The 20633-nt window shown below is 43.7% G+C and overlaps 1 protein-coding gene across 1 annotated transcript in view; it reads right to left on the reverse strand.

The window, feature by feature from the left end:
• The window catches only part of MATCAP2 (microtubule associated tyrosine carboxypeptidase 2), a 358052-nt gene that overhangs the window by 147040 nt on the left and 190379 nt on the right, over positions 1 to 20633 (reverse strand). The window lies entirely within an intron of this gene.

Raw genomic sequence — 20633 nt, forward strand, 5'->3', positions numbered from 1 at the left:
CCACTGCGGTGCGGCCTGTTGGGAGATAAGAAAAGAAACAATTATTTTCCAAGGTCATGAGGGCCTACAGAAAGGACCTAGTAAGAGAGGCAAGAGGATTTAAACACAGAGATATCCACAGGAGGTGGGGTGCAAGTTTGATCCTGTCTTCTACAACTATAAATGGCCTATTGTATAGGAAACTAAGACTGCGAATTAGAGTTCGACAGACGGTTACTCTGTCACAAAGTGACGGCTATCTTGTCCGCCATTTTACTAGTGCCATTGGATATAATGCACTTGTAATACGACAGACAGAATATCTGTCCCATTTGTGACAAAATAACCAGTATGCCTAACTCTAAATCAGACCCTACGTGTAGATTGATCAAAATCTAGCAGATATTTAATGTTTTTTTTCCTCTGCCTACATGCCACTGATATTACAATACTTCCCAACACAAGCCCATAGGTGGCCATCCATAGTGATTGACTTAAAGATTTTAATCACAGAGGTTAGGTGCAGCATAGCTTGGCATATCCTTCTCAGAGCCAAGGGTAGACCCCAATTTAATCTAAAATGAAACTCTGGCAAAGATATGAAAACAAATGAATAAATTAAAGTGTTTAGCTGACAATCCTATTGACACTGCTTTTTAAGGCCCACAGACCAATTGGCATTGCCTTTGATTTGCAAAGCTAGTATCTAACCTCAAAATAGCCAATATAAGTCATATAGCATAACCCAATCACTCCGATCCGTTTGGAGTTTGAGAAATAAAAACTGCATGGACTGCATGAAGAAGTGGTAGACTGCTCATGCCTATTTTAGGGGATCACTTTAAGTTGTCACTTGCACCTCATAAAGAGAATTCAACTTAAGGATAACGATGAAATGAGCTACTAGACACCCGTATAATACCCTCCTAACCAACATAACCTACTCTGTGCAATTTCTCGAGAACCACACCTCATGGAAGCATAGCACTGAAGCATGCATAGCATCTTAAAATTCACTAACTCCTCTTCAACAACCATGGATTTTAAGATCGCTCAAAACTTGGATCTGGCCACCACATCAAAGTGGAGGTCCGGTCCTTGATTGGCAGATGAATCCACTCCTCTCTGATGATAACAAATGTTACTTACAATTAGGTATGTGGTAAGGTATTGCTTCCCTGTAGCCTAGGCCCTACCTAAATCTATTCCAGACGTCTGTCAAGACATCCCTCATTTTGGCACAGTTTTTGACCCGCAAAAATACAATGTGGCCTCCCACTTTAGCTCAGAATCCAAAAGGCACATCAGCATATAATAGCATGGCACATCCTTGTTTTCTTTCTTTAAATGTGTTCAGTTATAGGCAAGGGCCAGGTTAAGAGTCAATACAATGATTTTTGAGGGAATGTTTTGATATCCAAATTCTTAAACAATTGTATTATTGAAAGGAGACATTCGTGACCATGTCTCCAATTTACATAGATGTGGATGTATACATTATCATACTAATAAAATAGAATCTTTGTTCCTGAGTTGAATTTGGCCTGATGAATAAGAATGACTGCAGCATTTGGGACAATTTGACACTACAGCAAGGCAAGCGTCTTCATAAACCAGTGATTTTGTGTTTTTTGTAGGAGGTATTGTTTAGTAACCTACATGTACAAGTATAGTTGTGATACAAACTGACACAAACAGATAAAGGTGTTGTCATGACACAACATTTCCAATGGTCATGTTCAATACAAAATGTATTATATTAATTACGTTTTTTATAGTGTTTCAAAACATGTTTGTGTGCTAAACATAAGTGCTATAAACAACACATACTACTGTAACCCTTTTATTTTTTTTGTTTTGAAAGGTTTATTAAGGTTTTTGAGAATACAATTATTAGCAAACTACCAATCATTCATAAATAAATGATTACATTTAATATTTTCAAAAGGTGAGTCCCTAAATAACATGTCACTATAAAAGTTTGTAGTAAAAGTAACATACGAATATTAACACATTTCTAGCTTTTAAGTATTTTATATGTAATAAAAAGGGTTACAGTAAAGGGAAAGATTAATTGACACACTAACATTAAGGAGTCGATTCCGATCTCATAAGGAAAGCATCCCGACCAAATCGGATCCAGAATGCTTTCCGTACAACTCAAAGCGGAGGAGTCCGACCGAGTACGATGCATCTGTATATTTACGGAGTCGGTTCACTCGGACTACCATAGAACTCTATAGGGAGCCTGCATACTGAACGCGTTCATAGGCTCCCATAGCATAATGGGGTGGGTGGGGAAAAGCGTACACCCTGTGGCAGGCACCTTTTGGTGCCCGCCACACTGTGCATGCTTGGATCGGGGGGCCCAGGGGCACCACCCATGACCGATTCGGAAAACCCCAGCTGAAGGGGTGCCTGCTACATTTCCCCGAAGTCCGATTCGGACAGCCGTTTCATCTCGCTGAGACTGAGTCAATACGGCTGCCCGAATCGTGCATCGTACTCACTCTTTCAGAATCCGGCTCCATTGTGCTGCACGATTCGGCTATGAACGAGTCGTATGGACAGGATCGGGTTTGGAACCGATTCAGTCGACGCAGACAAGATCTTCCCATCATACTTGGTCGTTCGGACCTGTGTACGATTCAGTCGGAAACAAGGGTTACGAATCGGATCCAGGAAAGCCGAATCCAATTCAGAGGCCTTCAGAATGACATCGCAATCAGGCCCTAAGTAATAAAGTTCTTAGCGGCGCAATACAACATACCTGCCTGTAAATCAATCTGCGCCGTAGGAACAAAATACTATGGGATCACAATTTGAATCCAGAAGGTCACCATTGAAATGAGCAATTATGGAAGTGGCTGGTATTTAACAGCGGTGTGGGGGACAGGTCGAGGGGAGGGAGGGAATAAACAAAATAAATAAACACTTACCTGTGTACTGCCACCGCCGCCTCTTGGTCTCTTTGCCCGCTTCAAGGACTCCAGGGCATGAAGCACCAGTGATTGGACTGAGCACCGTGGTTTGGCGTTCAGCCTGGGCATGTTCTCCACTCAGGCTGTAATGCAGCCTGGGTGGAGAACATGCAAAGTGCCAGAGACGGCGACCAAAGCATCATGAACACTTGGAGTAGTCAGAGCACTCCTCCCCTGCCCTGCTCGGTGAGCAGAGCAGCCCCACCCCAACCCCGCTCAGCAAGGACGGAAAAATAAATTGATAATATTCTAATTTTATTTTTTTCCTTTTTGACCTGCTCAGTGGGGCGAAGCTCTTCGGCCTTAGCGGAGGAGCCACCCCTGAGTAATTTTTTTGGGCCCCTTGAACACCGAGACCAATTACCATGGTTGTCCCAATTTTCTGGAGTTTCACCTGGACATTTCAGCTTCCTTCAGTAGTCCAATTTTCTGCATGAAACCTGCCAGGGCTCTGACATGATTCAGGAGCTGGTAATTCCTGTGAGGAACAAGTTACTTACCTTAGGTAACATTTTTTCTGGTGGATACAGTTTCTGGCTGTGGATTCCTCACCTTATGAATACCCCCTGCGCCAGCATTCTGCTGAAATTCTCTCCTAGCTCTCCCATGTCAACGAGGACGTCACAATTGCACGGCTCCCCTCGCGACACTGTATGACGTCATCGGAGCCATAAGAAGACCTCGTCGGCGTGCTGACGTCAGTTCCACCTAATTTTTCCGTGCCACCGAGGCAGACGGCCGGACTGACACATTTTCAAATGGGATGTATGTCATTACGACGCGGTGTTGGAGGGCGCTGGATTGTGGATTATTTTAATTTTCTATTCCAACTCCAGCCCACGTAACAGTAGGGAAGGTGTTGGAATAGAAAATTAAACTATTCCTTGAGCAAGAGCGCCATCCAGCGCAAGTCGTAGTAACGATTTGCGTTGTGATGGCTGCGTCGTAAAGGCCCTGCAGTGTAAAGGATGTTTCACTTTCAAATGTAAGAAAGATACAGAAGACACAGCAGCAGACCAAGGTCAAGCACATAAATTCCATAAGTTTTAAATATTTTACATGGGTGCAACTACCCGCTGCTAAGAGATGTCTATTATAAGAAATGTCCTCAAGAAAGGAAGGTGCACTCTAATAAGAGTCAATTGGACGGAAAGTATTTTTTCAAAGGTTCCTCTCTTTTTTCATGTACATTTTTTCTTATAAAACCGGCACAGCCAACACGTTTCGTTCCCCTAGTGCCACGGGAACTTCATCAGGGCTTACACAAAGTTTAATAGGTCCAACCGAGGACACCCCACATCTGAAAGATGCGATAGACCACCTCCGGATGAAGCCGCCACTCATGATCGGCCGAGTAACGCCGACTGAGACTGTCCGCAAGTGCATTCAGCACACCGGCTAGATGATTTGCAAACAGACAAATCCGGGAAGGAAGGAAAGCCTTTAGTGCCAATCGAATCGCCCGCAATTCCAGCAGGTTGATATGAAACAACCTTTCCTCTGGGGACCAAAGACCTTTGACCTCCAGATCTCCAGATGAGCACCCCACCCTAAAGTGGAGGCATCCGTGATCACTGTGGCCACCGGCGGAGGAGGCTGAAAGGGTTTTTCTTGAGACAAGTTGCCCTGCACACTCCACCAAGTCAGCTCCCCTGCAGCTTCTCTGGAGATTCTGATCTTCTCCCTGAGATCTCCTTTGTGCTGATACCACTGCCTGCGGAGGCACCGCTGTAGTGCCCTCATGTGTCAGCGTGCATGACTGACCAACAGTATGCAGGAAGTGAACAGACTGAGCAGGCAAAGGACCTTCAGGACTGGAACAACCACTCCATCATGAAATAAAGGAATCATCTCCTGAATGTCTAGAATCCTCTGTGGAGGAAGGTATGCTCGACACACAGAAGTGTCCAGTATTGCCCCCAGTATTGCCAAGGTCAACATTTTGAACTTTTCCTTTCTGAGGTAAAGGTTCAAAATCCTGAGGTCCAGGACTGGCCTTAAACAACCGTCCTTTTTGGGGATCAGGAAATACCGGGAGTAGCAACCCTGACCCCTTTCCTGCTCTGGAACCACCACTATCGCACCTTTCTGTAGCAAGGTACTGTAAAAGTAAGTGGTCCTCTGAACACCAACTCTGGCGAAGAGGGTAAGGAGGAAGAAACTACAAAAAGGGAAGAGCGTACCCATTCTCTACAAGATTCAAGACCCAACGATCTGATGTGATCAGTCTCCAGTCTTGTAGAAAGATGGACACCCAACCTCCAACTGGACCAACATGTTCTAAGATGGAGGATCTAGAACTGCTTTTGTGTTGTACCAACGGTGGCAGAAGGGGAAGTAGAGGAGGAGGATTGTTGTAGAGCTGCTCCCCTGACGCCTCTTTTATCCTCCCCTGTACGGCTTATACAAGGGATTCTACTTTCTCTGGCTCTGTTGAGACAGCTGGCGGCCACAAAAGGAAGCAGATCTCCCAAAATCACCATACAGCTTGTAGCGTCTGGGCTGCACCGGGAGGCCCAGAGACCTTGCAGTAGCCCTGCTGTCTTTAAAACGCTCCAAGGCTGAGTCCGCCTTTGAACCAAAGAGTTTTGACCCATCAAAGGGCAAATCCAGCAGTCGCCTGAACATCAGGTGAGAAACCAAGCCAAGCCTGCCTGCTTGCCGCCACAGAAGACCCCATCACACGAGCCACAGAGTCAGCAGTGTCCAGACCCAATTGAATCACCTGACGGGCCGCAGCCTGAGAATCAAAAAGGTCCTCCAAAAAATTCTTCCGATCTTCCTCAGGCAACTTCGGAGCTAGCTGCATGACTGAGTCCATCAAAGCATGGATATACCTTCCAAGAAGACAGGCTGCATTAGTGGATTTAAGAGCCATACTTGCAGAAGAGAATACCTTCTCTGCCGCCTGCTCCATTTTTTTAGAATCCCTATCACCAAGAATAGTAGGGAAAGAACCAGAAGATTGTTTCAAACAAGAAGCCTGAACAACCAAACTTTTCGATGTAGGATGTGGATGTGAAGACAAAAAAGCCGGATCCCCAGGAACGGGCCTGTACCTTCTAGAGATGGAACGAGAAACTGCAGGAGCAGACAAAGGCTTCTGCCACACCTCCATTATTGGTTCCGTCAAAGCTTCACTAAAGGGAAGCAACAGTTCAGAAGCTGAAGAAGCTGTATTAAGAACCTTCGTAAGGATATTTGATTTCACCTCAGCAGAAGGAAGCTGCAGACCAAGCAAATCAGCTGCCTGCCTTATGACCGCATGATGAGGAGCAATGTCTTGCACAACCCCAGCCTTCGCAGATGGGAGATCATACTCAGGAGAAGTATCCAAGCCACTGGCCTCATGTAGACCCTCAAACTCATCCATAGACTCAACAATCTCTCCTTCCTCCTGATCCCCTGCATATTCCTCCTTTTCAAGGAGCCTCTGCGCCTCTCTCCTAGAGCATTGTTTAGGAATCAGCATCGGCGGCGCCACATGCGGCGCAGTGAAGACATCAACGACGTCGACGGAGGAGCCTCAGCATCAAATCTCGACGTCGATCGAACTTGAGGAGGCGCCGACTCAACAGCCGAAGGAGTCCGAGGAGCCGGAGTGGAAGACCTCGGCGCCGGGAAATGCCAAGCCGGAGTCGATGGCAAGAATGGCATAAAGGGTGCTTGAGGATAAACGTGAGGAACACCCAAGCTAAAGGCCAAAGGACCCACGGGGCCCGAAGGCACACCGGATGAAGCTTAGGCCCTTACAAGCATGCTAAACATTGCATTAAGAAAATGCGAAGAGTCTGACCCAGGAGCAGGAAAAGCAGGATATGAACCTTCCTGAAGTGGAACCACCTGAGGTCAAACTGGAGGCTGCAGAGCTGGGGACGGTGCCCGCACAGGTGAAGCGACCCAGCCTGGTGAACACTCCCTAGGCGTCGGAGACATCACAGGAGCCGCAGAGCCTTCGTGCAGCGAAGAGCCTTTCGAAGCCGCCTACCCCGGACCCGGAGATGGAACCGGCATCACCCGAGGAGATGGAGATGGAGAAACTAAGTCCTTTCTTCGAAGCGGTTCAGCTGGAGCTGGCCTCGGCCTCGAAGCCCTGGCCTTCGAAGAACGGTGCAGAGAGCCATGACTCCTCTTAGACCTCTTATGTTTTCTTGACTTCGATGTAAGGGAAGACAATGACTTCGCCCTTTTTCGACCCCTTTTCTCCTTTTTGGCTTTGGCCATAAACAGCTTAGCTTCAAGCTCTTTAATGGCCTTAGGATTCATTTTCCTCCACCTTCGGCATTCTTCGACGTCGTGATCCAAAGATAAGCACCAAAGGCAATCTTCATGCGGGTCCGTAATCGACATATGCCCGCCACACTCTCTGCAGGGTTTAAACCCAGTCTTCCTGGAAGTAGCCTCAGAAATCAACAAGGATACAAAGTTTTCTTCAAAGAAAATGGAGAGCCCCTAGACAGACCGTTTCGGGTCAAGGGCTCAGAAAATAGGAAACAGACACAGCAAGCCGACGAGGTCCGCTTATGGCTTAGATGACGTCACACGGTGTCACGAGCAGAGCAGTGCTATTGTGACATCCTCGTCGAAGTGGGAGAGCTAGGATAGAATTTCCGCAGAATGCTGGCGCAGGGGGTATTCATAAGGTGAGGAATCCACAGGCAGAAGTATCCATCAGAATAGCCCCATCTGAATTATAGGGGCACTCGTAATGATCCCCTTAGAGACTAATTTTTAAAAGTTAAACCATCAAATCTAACATATTTAGTAGAATGGAAGCTGCGTTGACCTTGCCAGGTTGCCACCTACTGATCACAGAAGATGTCAGGAGCGAGCTTTTTATTCCCTGGGACATCCCTGAAGCTAATAAAAATCTTCACACTGTCATTAATTTTGTAGAGAGCAACTGTGACCAATTACTTTATCTCCAGGAGCTCAATGGTAGAAAAAATATATATAATCGGATCTATGACGTTACAACGCAGGCTATTACAACGCCTGCTGTTACAACGCGGTTTTTGCATCCCATACCATTACAACGCATAGTGCTTTTAGGCGCTGGATAGTGAATTATTTAATTTACTATTCCAACTCCAGTCCCCGTGGATAGTAGGGAAGGTGTTGGATAGTAAATTAAATATATTCCCTATCCTAGAGCGCCCCCAGCGCAATGCGTTGTAATGGTTTGCGTTGTAATGGTTGCGATGTAATGGTAGTGCGTTGTAATGCTTGCGTTGTAAGTGATGTTTCCCATATAATCATATATATATTCAGGCATGGACGTGAAAGGGGAGGTTTTACACCTCCGCTAATAAATGTATTATTTAATAAAGAGTAGGGTTCAGGAGCTTTTAGTCAGGTAAAATAAGGTGTCTGTCGGATTTCACCTGGGATTTCTAAATATTCAATCAGATGAAAACACATACGCTCTCATCTCTGTTTTGAATGTCTTAGAACATGGTTATTTTACAAAATACTGTGTTTTAATATCCCTCATAATCCTCACTCGTTTTCTTTTCCACTGGCCCTTAAGCGCCCTCTTGCGCTGCTTCTCTAATAATGATTAACATTATATATCAGTCTGATCGACTGCTCACAAAAAGTCGCAGGCAAGGTTCTTTTAACAAGAATACAGCAATGGGCAGATGAGAACAGGATCCTTTCGCATTTTCAGGCAGGGTTCCGTGCTGGCACTGGAACAATTGAACAATCGCTAAGGCTTCTTATGATCCACTGGAAGGTCGTCACAATTGGGAAGGGTACATTATATCTGGCCTTCATCGACCTCCGGACGGCCTTCGATTTGGTCCCCAGAAATAATCTATGGAAGGTTCTTAATGATCTTGGCCTGCCACCTTACCTGCTCCACCTGGTCATGAAGTTTCATGAAAACAACTACGCCCAAATTCGCTGGGGTCCCAATGGCCAAAAAACCCGAAGAATAGATGTGAACAGAGGAGTGCGGCAAGGGTGTGTTCTTGCCCCAACACTCTTTTCGCTCTATGTTAATGGGGTGGTGGACCACCTGTTAAGGATTCCAGCAGATGCCCCTCGTCTGGCAGGTCGTTCCATCCCCACCCTGCTTTTTGCGGACGATACTTTGCTCCTGTCAAAATCGCCAATGGGCCTACAACAGCTTCTCTTAGGCTTTGACGATTTTTGTAAACAAAGAGGACTCTGTATAAATACAGACAAAACAAAGTACCTTATTTTGAACCCTCCGCAAAAACTGGGCCCTCCGCCAACATTGGGCTCCGTGGCATTGGACAGGACTAAAACCTTCGATTATCTGGGCATCAGGTTGGTGGATTCCATGAAATGGGACCAGCATCTGTTCAAGATGTTGCTAAACCTAAAAAGAATAACCGGGACCCTGCTAAAAGAGCAGAGAGCAGCCTCAACTAAACCCATAGCTGCAGTATTGGACATTTACGCGGCTAGAGGAGTAAGTGCTGCCTTGTATGGGGCGGAATTATGGGGAATGTCGAACTTGAAAGACCTTACTCGAGCTGAGAATTCCTTCTTGAGAAGCCTGATGTCCCTTGGCCTGTCTGTCCCCATCCTGCCTCTGCAATTGGACATGGGCTGTCGGGCTATAGAAGACCTAGCGAAGTTACGCCCTTTGCTTCTGTGGGCTCGCATCTGGAGAGTTCCTGAACTCTCAAGTTATGCGGACGGTCTACGGGAGATACTAAGATCGACAGGGTGGGCGAAAATAAAGTGGCTAACGGATATTAAAGCCTTACTTACCAATCTGGGGCTGGAAGAAGCATGGCACCAACAGTCAGCCCCCCCCAAATCCACAATAAAACAACTTTATTGGAATTGGGTAACAAACAGAAGGAATTCTTCTACCTCGATATGCAAGTCGACTAGAAACTTCATGGAGTCCAAAGATACCCCCTTCAGAGAACTGTATCTGGACACCATCTCAGCCCCTTGGGAAAGGTCCCTATACTTTAAATTTAGAACTGGTCTTCTCCCTGTAATGGAATTTACTTGTCACTGGAAAATCCCATACCAGACTGCTCCGTGGTGTCCCTTCTGCCCACAGCGCAGAGAATCTGTCCCTCACTTTTTATTTGAGTGTCCTGCATACATAGTTCCACGGTCAAAATGGCTTAAGCCCATGTGTCGTACTTTGGGCACTAGGCATTGCAACGTGGCTTTAAGGATTCTCTATTCGGACACTCGTACTTTTTACGCATGTGCCACCTCGAAGTACCTTGGGTGGGCATGGCGAATCCGGTCAAAAAGACTTAGGCAAATTGTTTAATTACACTTTTTACCATGGTCTGTTTTAAACTAAATGCTTATTTTAGAATCTATAGATCCATTTTCTGATAGCAGAAAGTTACGGTTTATTTTAAATACACTGAAAAGTATTTTTTATTGTATGTATGCTTTTTAAGATATTGTTATATGTCGAAATAAAGCCTTTTTGACTTTGACTTTGACTTATATATCAGTGTGATTGTCGAAAAATCTGAAGCTCAAACCCCCTCCAAGTCGTACTGACCAAGCTACGCTCCTGTCAAGGATGTCATGAATTAGAGGGGTTTGCTTATGTCTCAGTGCTAGGACTGCAACATCTAATATTGTATTACTACAAAAACTGAAAACACGAGAAAATCCTACTATTTTCTTTCTGGCTTTAGGAAGACGTAAGGAAAGGACTGCACAAGATGTAAGAGCTCTGTAATGTCCTGCAGGACACGCTCTAGTGTTTAAGTGTGATGTATTTACTATACACCCACACATCAAAGGCATCACCGGTCAAGTAACCCTGCTAATAAAAGAGGCCACGCACACATGTCCTGGGCCAGTTACCAGTACCCTATCCCAGTGTCAGTGTGCCTTAATTCACAAGTATGTGGGCCTAGAGCCAACTATTTTACAAGCTTGTGTAGGGAAAGAGCACAAAAAGTATCCCTTAACAGTGTTGAACAAGCATTTACAATGCAATGGTTTCGCCTTTGGAAAAGTTAGAGCTATTGGCATTTTAAATGACAAAATTTGTATTTATGTGTTGGTTTTGAAAACAGATAAATAAATGGCATTGTCATTTACATTGCCATTAGCTTAATCTCTCGCAAATGTGAGATCTATTGTACCCTACGGAGGAGCTCAACAGACAGCAATTACTCACGAACAAAAATCATGCAAGGAAGACGAGGGAAACTTTAAAATATCAGAAATTACAGCCATTTGAGCAACAAGAAACTCCAATAAGCTAGTGCTCCCTCCTGTAACCTCATATTAAATGGCAAAATTACACGAAGCTAAAAATAATGACACGGACAGCGGGAGGGGGGGGACGCATAGCTGCCAAGGTTTCAGATTGACATGTGTGACATTTTCATAATTTCAGCGAATTTATGAGTGACATTTCAGCGACTATGAGTGACACTTTCTCACGAACAAAAATCATGCAATGAGGACGAGGGAAACTTCAAAATATCAGAAATTACAGCCATTTGAGCAACAAGAAACTCCAAGAAGCTAGTGCTCCCTCCTGTAACCTCATATTAAATGGCAAAATTACAGGAAGCTAAAAATAATGACATTTCAGACATTGACAGCTGAAACGCTTAGCACTGAGAACTTGCTACACTGCATGAGATACATAAATTCACTACATGGAATTCAGTTGTGCACGTTTATTTTAAGGTTAGGCAACTGCAGTGCTATATTGTAGGCAGCTTTCAGAGATCCCCCCGGCCTTTTGACCAATTTTTAATGAAAAGTCTCACCTTGCTCTGGGAGTGACGGCAAAGGGAGCAGGAGCAGTGGCAGTAGGAAAATGATGACGGACATTAAGCGCAGGGCCCGTGCGTGAATAATCGCTGCCTCAGCGTTCTGAGAGGGCGCCCTGTCAGTTGCTGTTTGTGCACACCATTATAGCGCGTCACTACAGTGGGAGTCGTGTGCGTCATTCAACGCACTTAAAGGAATGCACGTAGGACACCTGGAACTTTGATGGCAGCAAGGCAGCCATCTTGTCATCTTATGTTGAAAATGTTTCCGTTGTTTTGTGTGTTTTAATTTATTTTTTGGCAGCGCTGTAATCAATTAGTGCAACCGAACAGTGGTTTGATGCAGTGATTGGGACACTTCACGTGCAGTTTCCCTGCTCAAAAGCCTGCACTCCATTTCAAAGAAAATGAATTTGTGCATAATGATTATCGTGATTAAGAATGCGGGCTATGTGAAGCAAGATGCAATTCTTCTGGTGAGTATTCCCGAGAAAGTTTACTCTAGGCCCGCTGTCTGATGCAGTCGGGCGGTGAGCAAACGCCTGTACCACAAAGGACTGCCATGCTCAACTTGTTCCATGGGCTGGCTCCAGTTGTATTTTCAACTCAGTGGGGGAGGGATGCTGCAGCTGTTCCGAGCTGGTGCTAATAGCTGCTTCTTTTTAAGGAGAAACTACATGCATGGGCTTCTCTTCCGAACTTCTGCAAGATTTTATTGGATGAAATCCCATGAGGCTGAAGTCTTGGACCACAGTAAAAAAAAAAAAAATCAACTGATAAGGCTGATAGCAAAAAGAGTAAGCTGTACATTAAGCCCTTGCACTCAATGAATGGTGGAGTTCGTGATTTCTATATTTCCTTGATGAATGCTTGTCTATGTAATTTTATGGACTGTTTTGAGGTTCATTTCATCAAAGTTGCTTGGGCTGGTGTCCCCAGATTCCAAAAATGATTCAGCGGAGGGCCCTGGATTCCAGTAATGATTAAGCGGGGGTCCCTAAAAGTCAAAAGGTAAGAACCACATCTCTAGAACATTGATTCTGGAAACCTGATGATGGAAGCAATTTTAGCAATAGCTAAGCTAAGTATCATCACCTAATTGTTAAAATGAATCAGTAAAGTTTAATTTGACCTTTCACTTTTCTTCTCATAAAATACATACATAAGGTTTCACGGAAATGAATCAGTTGAAAAAGTAAATCAATGAACTCAAATAAAATATTCTCTTTGGATTTGCTGCTCAGACTAAGCAGGCCAAAAATCGTTATATCACATAGGGTGCTCCACCGATGTGTTCTGCATAGTAAATTAAAGAAGGGATTTAAAACCAGAGGTATCTTTATTCACTTGTTTGTTTATCACACACTGGCGAGTCAGGAAATGATCGATGATAGAGTTGCTGGTCCAAATAATTGTAATTAGATATGTCATTATGTAGATGCGATCTTCAGTTAATAGCCTAGTCGCTGAGTAATTGATTAATTAGTTTGAGTTTGTAATAAGACAATGTAGTACGACGTACAGTATCAAGTTTCATTAAAAGGGATTCAACATCCACAAGGTTTATTTATTGGCTTGTAATGTCCTTGGATGACCCCCCCCCACACACACACACAATTACACACCAGTATATGTTAACATAAATCCTGCTCATTTTCATCATATTATTAATTTAGGCCCATAAACAAAGACCCTCATGGACTCAGGCACAGCGCTACATTGCTCGGGACATACCTCTCCATCTAACTCATAATCAACATATATACCACACCACCATCCTGGACTTATACATTGTTTATGCTGGTTAAATTTGCCGTTTGCTTGGCATCTCTGAATACAGAAGACCCTAGGGCAGCATTTTAATGTTACATGTTTTCAGGGCCAGTTTTAGCACTAGTGGCGTCTTGTGCGACAATGTTTGTTGGCGCCCCCCATGACCACCTCTGCGACGGATTCCCTCTCTATCACCATTTAACTGTGCCCCTCAAGTCTCCATAACCACACTCTCTCAGATTCATTTCGTTTTATAGCGCCACTTATACCAGGTGAGGTGTCAGAGCATCTTACATCACACACATATTGCACAGAGACAATTATACTTGTGTAAATCAGTGTATCGGCAATGTTGCTTAAGACAAAGGACAACAAGGTGTAGAAGTCGCATGTCATCCATACTGGCAGTATAGTTTAAGAGTCCTCCTTGGTCTGGAAAAATACAAATTCAGAATTTAAATTGTAACACCATTGTTAGGGGTTCTTTTTTTGAAGATTAGGATAATGAAAGACTGGGCAAAGACACATATAGCTCTAATCTATACCTTGCAGTTTGCATGCTGTTCTATGATGAAAGTTAATAGCTCACTGTTCTATATTAGGATTTTAACTTCTAAACTTCAAGTTTTTCCGAAAAAGGATCACTATAACAAAAGCAGTAACCCACTGACCCAATTACATTTTTTGCACTTTGGGATCTGGATGGTACATGTTCTTATCAATAGGCATATTAACCCTCTGCACTAAAATGAGTCAAAACTTCTACTAGACAAAATTCTGTCTCACTCTCAAGGAAGAACATTAATCACCAGAATCATCTTGACATTTTTATTGATGCCTGAACATTTCTGGAGGCAAGAAATGGGCAGCAGGTGCTTTTAAAATGATAATATACTTGCAAATATGGCACCCCCACCCCAAGTCAGAACCCGGTGCGGTGGCACCGGTCGTACCACCCTAGAGCCGGCCCTGCATGATTCATCCAACCTTATTTTACATGGGTGCTTCTGTTCTAACCATCCCTCTATCTGGTGAGATATTATAAACCAATAGCGAACGGGCACGTCTTAGGTAACCCTCGTAACCCTCGTTGAAAAGGCAGCCTTCGCCCAGATATAAAAATTTCAATGAACAAAACAATTTTTGTTGGATAGACAGAATGGATTCAGGTAGGGCAGAAGCACAGAATCTGCACTATTCTCTACTTGATACGACCTTATGACCAGTGTTAACAACAGTAGGGTTGCTATTTTAAAAATACCGACCTATTGTCAGCTTTTCACATAGTTGACGACCCATCTACTACCTCAAGACGTGTATTAAACTTGGATTCAGGGCACATTACTTAACTGGACAAAATCTTTCCTCAAAAGTCAGCATCTAATTGTATCCCTACCTCCAGTCAATTAATTATCTTACTACATTTCAGTAGGTGCTTCCCGGGCTCTAAAATTTAATTATCCTACTACATTTTAGTAGGTGCTCCCCGGGCTCTACTATCGCACCTTCACTCTTAAGCATTTTACCTAGCACCCCCCTTATGGAAGTGGGGACATTTTTTCAACCTACCCTGCCACAACTACACGAATCGTTTCGCAAACACAAGGGAAACCAAGGATGTGTAGGGACCATGGGTAGTATTATGTTCTAAGGAACAAGGGTCCCTAAACAAAAATACAACATTTATATAATGCAACAGGAGTATAATTAATGATCAGGAACCGACCAATCAACTTTAAAATGTATTTTGTTAATACATGAAGTAAAAAGTAATGTGTAGGGGTAATCACCCCTACGGGGTGCACCTATACAGGTAAGAAAACACACACACAGGTAAAAGAATGAATGACAAAAGAAATACAGAATTAAAGTCACAACTCTGCAAAACACAGCACTACTGCACTCGCTAATCAATTGCATACAGTCAGGCAGTTGGGTCTGAATGATTAAGCCAACAACATTTCGATCCACTCAAATCTAAGGATCATCACCAGGTCAATACAATGTTTGTCTGAATACATAAACCAATGTGATAAGTAGAATAATTCTATATGAAAACCTGTAAAATTAAAAAGAAGGAGGGGGAGGGAAAAAAGAAAGGCAACGCAAAGCAGAGGGAGAGAAAAGAAACGGATTAAATTAACAAAAGCCTAACAATCTTGCAATGGGTGAAGTCTCAGGCAAAGACTTTCATGTTGTAGTCACTGTGAATGTGCAATGTGGTCATCTTCTATTACTCAAACATATTACTTATTAATAAAATACATTTAAAAGTTGATTGGATGATTCTTTAGATTAACACTAGAGATAGCCCACCCCCGAATAAGTGTAGAATAGGGGAACTCTGTAAGCTACTTAGCATGTAATAGTTGTGGTTGCCATGCTAAGGGCTTGGTGTTTAAGAATGATTGTTAGAGTGGAGGGAAACCTTGGTGTAAATTCCCTATTTTGATCCCCTTTTGTATGTCACTTTCTCCTTTGTGCCTGCTTCAGCCTGTTGCTTGTTAACCTTGTGATATATTGTGCCTACTATTTAATATACCCACTGCATCTCATGTTGTCCCTATAATTATGGGTGTGCTGGGAGACTACGCCTTTGAACATCTTAACAGGGTTCTAGACAGCAATATTTGTGGATGAGAAAATGCTTTACATAATGCAGGTTATGTTGATCATATGGGTTTCTTTCTCCCTTACTACCTAGTAATTTGCTATTCTTAACCCCAAATCTACCTAACTTGAAGATATATACATCGTCAAGGTACATATATGTGGAGTTAAGTATAGTACAACTTTGCTCACCCAAAGAAATTTACCTTCACAATACTTTTGTCCTCGATATTCTTGACAAAATATTCTGTGCATGTGATATTTTAGAAACTATATTTTGTCCAAACACTGATTATGCCGTACAACCGCTCTGTTTAATCCCAAGTCTGCAAAGTAATGTGAGACCCACTGTAGACAAAAATAATCTTATGATGCATTTGCCTCTCCCTTGGGCTCTCAACTAGGATACACGTATCCGTAGCTATAGTGCTATCAAGATTGGACTATGCAGATGGTATTTCCATTCGTATGACTAAAAGAGCATTTGCTGATCTACAAAGAATACAGAGCACTACAGGTAGACAAGTCATCGCCTTAACACATGGGACCATATTACCCCTGTCCCCAAAGAACTACTTTTAATAGTAGTGTCCTCTGTATTGCACATCGGGTGATCATAAATAAAACTCAGACTATACAATCAAAGAAAAGTCAGCTTATGAATTGCTCCACCACTAATAATTCCTACATTCCACAAAGCACTCATAGTAGGCAACTGCTTCTTAGTAGTAACATGCACATTATTGGGAATAAAATGCCAAAATATATTATCCAGCCACAATCATTTGCAATTCAGAAGAGCTATAAAGTCCTATTTTTCCCCATAATCTAAGACATAAGTATATCTAAGGCTACAACTACGTGTGGTTTGCATTTACCTCTTGAGAAACTATTCATATTCAAAGACTCAAGTTCTTCCAAGGCTACAATTCTGTTTTGTATAAGCCGCTTGCAAACCTGTCCTCACACTTCTTTGTATTCTGCCACACACCTGAAAGGATTAGTTACTTACCTGTGATCCTAGTTCTCTTCCAGGGGTATCCTCATCAAAGTCATAAGCATTAGAATATTCCCGCCTATGCGCGGGACCCCGGAAACATTATATTATATGTGCCCCACATATGTATATCCATGTATATATATAAACATATATATATATATAAATAAGCAATTGCAGCCTAATAAACATCAGAGCTGAATTATGCTGTAAAGAATTTCCATAAACCATGAACAAACATGCATTATAAACATGAGAGACAACAACAGTATTGTTTCAGAACTGTTTCAATGCTCAGAAAGCAGTGGACATTCTCATGAAACACTGAAAGCATAGGAAGCTCCCAGGCTGCATTGTAAAACTACAGTCTAAAAAGACTGAAAAGCTAACCTGCATCAACATGCAGAAAACTGACACTGTGCCTTTAAGGCACCCATGACCCCCAGCTTCCCATCATGCCTCATGGGTGACAGTTAGGTCAGTTGTTCTTTGCAGAGACTGAAAAAAACATGAAACATTTAGGTTAACCATATCTCCAACTTAAAATAATCCTTTGCCCGGGGAGGCGGGAGGGTTGCTTATGACTTTGATGAGGATACCCCTGGAAGAGAACTAGGATTACAGGTAAGTAACTAATCCTTCTATTACAGGGGATCCTCATCAATAGTCATAAGCATTAGAATAGAATAGCGAGCCTCACCTCATCTCCCTGCGGGCAAAGGAGTAATGATAAACAGTAATATCAATACTAAGCCTAGAAAAACTAAGCTTGTACAGGCCGCAGGCTACCCAAATAGATTCCTCAAAGAAGCTTGTCCTACTTGAGTATCAGTCCTGGAATCAGATTCAAGACAGTAATGCCTTGTAAAGGTATGAACTGATCTCCAGGTTGCATTCTTGCAAATCTCAGACATAGGGACATCGTGTAAGAAAGCTACTGTGGCCGCTTTCCCCCTGGTAGAGTGTGCTTTAGGTGACAACAGTAATGGCTTGCCCGCCAGCTGAGAAGCCAATTTAATTCAGGAAACAATCCATCTGGAGATGGATCTCTTGGCAGCTGGAAAGCCTGTTCTCCTTGAACCATAGTTGACAAAGAGCTGATCCATCTTCCTAATACTTTTGGTATTTTCCAAATAAAACTTAAGCACTCTCTTAAGATCTAAAGAGTGCAGAGACCGCTCAGCCGGGGTCGTAGGGTTTGGAAAAAAAGATCGAAGAGAAATGGACTGATTAATATGAAAATCAGAGACCACTTTAGGTAAAAAGAATGGATGTGCTCTTAAGACTACTCTGTTGTGGTGGAAAACAGTGTAGGGTTCTTTTGTACACAGCGCTTGTATCTCACTTACTCTTCGCGCTGATGTAATTGCCACCAAGAACGCAACCTTCCAAGAGAGGTGTTGCAACGAAGCCTTGTGGATGGGCTCAAATGGAACAAGTAATCTCGGCGTCGAATGTCTCGACGGCGAGCAATGCGAGGAATGATGGTCCCTCGACGTTAAACGGCGATGACCAGCCGACGACGGAGCTTCCTCTCTCAACGTCGAATGTTTATGCGACTACGGCGGAGGGGGATTGGCCACCCTCGACGCCGAGCGCCGATGAGACGCCGATGAAGATAGTTTTCTCGACGCCGATCGACGTCTGGTTGTTGACGGCGGAGGGATCTTGGGCCTCTACGCCGATCATCGCCTTGTTGACGACGGCGGAGGGGTCACACTTCTCGACGCCGATCGTCGTCTGGATGACGACGGCGGAGGTGTAACGTCCCTCGACGCCGATCGTCGCCGGGTTGATGACGGCCGAGGGGTCTTTGTCCTCGGCGCCGATCGTCGCCGAGTTAACGATGACGGAGGGGTGATGGTCCTCGACGCCGATCGTCGCCTGGTTCACGACGGCGGAGGAGTCACTTTTTTCGACGCTGATCGTTGCCCTGTTGACGATGGCGGAGGAGTGACCTCCCTCGACGCCGATCGTCGCCTGGTTGACGATGACGGAGGGGATTTCGACGACGGAGCTGGAATCCTCGACGTCGGCGACTAACCTGATCTTCTTTTTGACGGCGAGCCTGCCGTCGACGGACGTTTTTTCGATAAATGACCCCCCGGTAGTTGTTTCTTCAGCACCGAGCCCGACGCTGAAGCTGAAGGACGTGAAGACTTGTCCCTTGAAGGTGTTCTAGCCCTCTTAGAGCCCTTCTTCACCAGAGATATTCCTCTGTATGACCTTTGGGCCAGGCCATAAATGCGATTCCTCTCCCTGTCCTTAAGAGTTCTTTCTGACAGGCGCTCGCAGTGAGGACAGGTCTTTGGGTCACGATGCTCAGGCAAACAAAGTATACAGACATCATGACTGTCTATTTTGGCCTTCTTGTTGCCACAAGAAGGGCAGTTATCAAAGAGTGAGGGCATTTTGAGAGAAAAAGCCTAAAAAAAACTGCCAATAAAGACAGATACTTACTTGACTTGATGTAAAATGTCAAAGTAAGGCAAAAAATCAGAATCATGAAGGAATTCTCTGACAAAAAGCCAGAAAAGAGTGGAACTGAGTTACCAGGGTCCTTCCTGAAGGAGCTGGAAAGAGCAACTGACCTAACTGTCACCCCTGAGGCATGATGGGAAGCTGGGGGTCATGGGTGCCCTAAAGGCACAGTGTCAGTTTACTGCATGTTGATGCAGGTTAGCTTTTCAATCTTTTTAGACTGTAGTTTTGCAATGCAGTCTGGGAGCTTCCTATGCTTTCAGTGTTTCATGAGAATTTCCACTGCTTTCTGAGCATTAAAAAAGTTCTGAAACAATACTGTTGTTGTCTCATGTTTATAATGCATGTTTGTTCATGGTTTATGGAAATTCTTTACAGCATAATTCAGCTCTAATGTTTATTAGGCTGCAATTGCTTATTTTTTTATATATATATGTTTATATATATATATGGAGGCACATATAATATAATGTTTCTGGGGTCCCGCGCATAGGCGGCAATATTCTAATGCTTATGACTATTGATGAGGATCCCCTGGAAGAGAAGAAGATCATACACTGCTACTTCAGGTTTGAAGCACGCTCTTGGGACACCACACTCAACACTGATACTTAATTCTAACAGATGGCATTTTTATCAACACCATTCTCTCATCCATGCAGAATCAGATACGATGACCCCTGGTCTGAAAAGCTCTTCAGGACCTTGACATGGGGCATGAAAGCATTGTGGAAATAATGCAGTAAAATAGTTTACAATGTAGTGGTGAAAGACACATCACAATATATATAAGTGGAATGACCCGCATTCTCATGCAGTTCAGAGCAGTATATATCAGTAGGTTCTTTCTATTCATCACATTTCAAATTCTATTACACTTTAGACACATTGCCCAAAGATAGGAACCTTGAGGTTACATTAAGAATTGTTTTGTGTGACCTTTGTGTCTGGAATGTTGGAAGGCCTTTAATTAACTTCCTCCTTGACAACTTCTCCTAGAAGGCAATTCCATACCTCCCTGTCCATGAAAAGCATCCACATGGTACTCTTCAACCTCTG

This window comes from Lissotriton vulgaris, chromosome 4_1, assembly GCF_964263255.1.
Source record: "Lissotriton vulgaris chromosome 4_1, aLisVul1.2, whole genome shotgun sequence".
Taxonomy (NCBI): Eukaryota; Metazoa; Chordata; class Amphibia; order Caudata; family Salamandridae; genus Lissotriton; species Lissotriton vulgaris.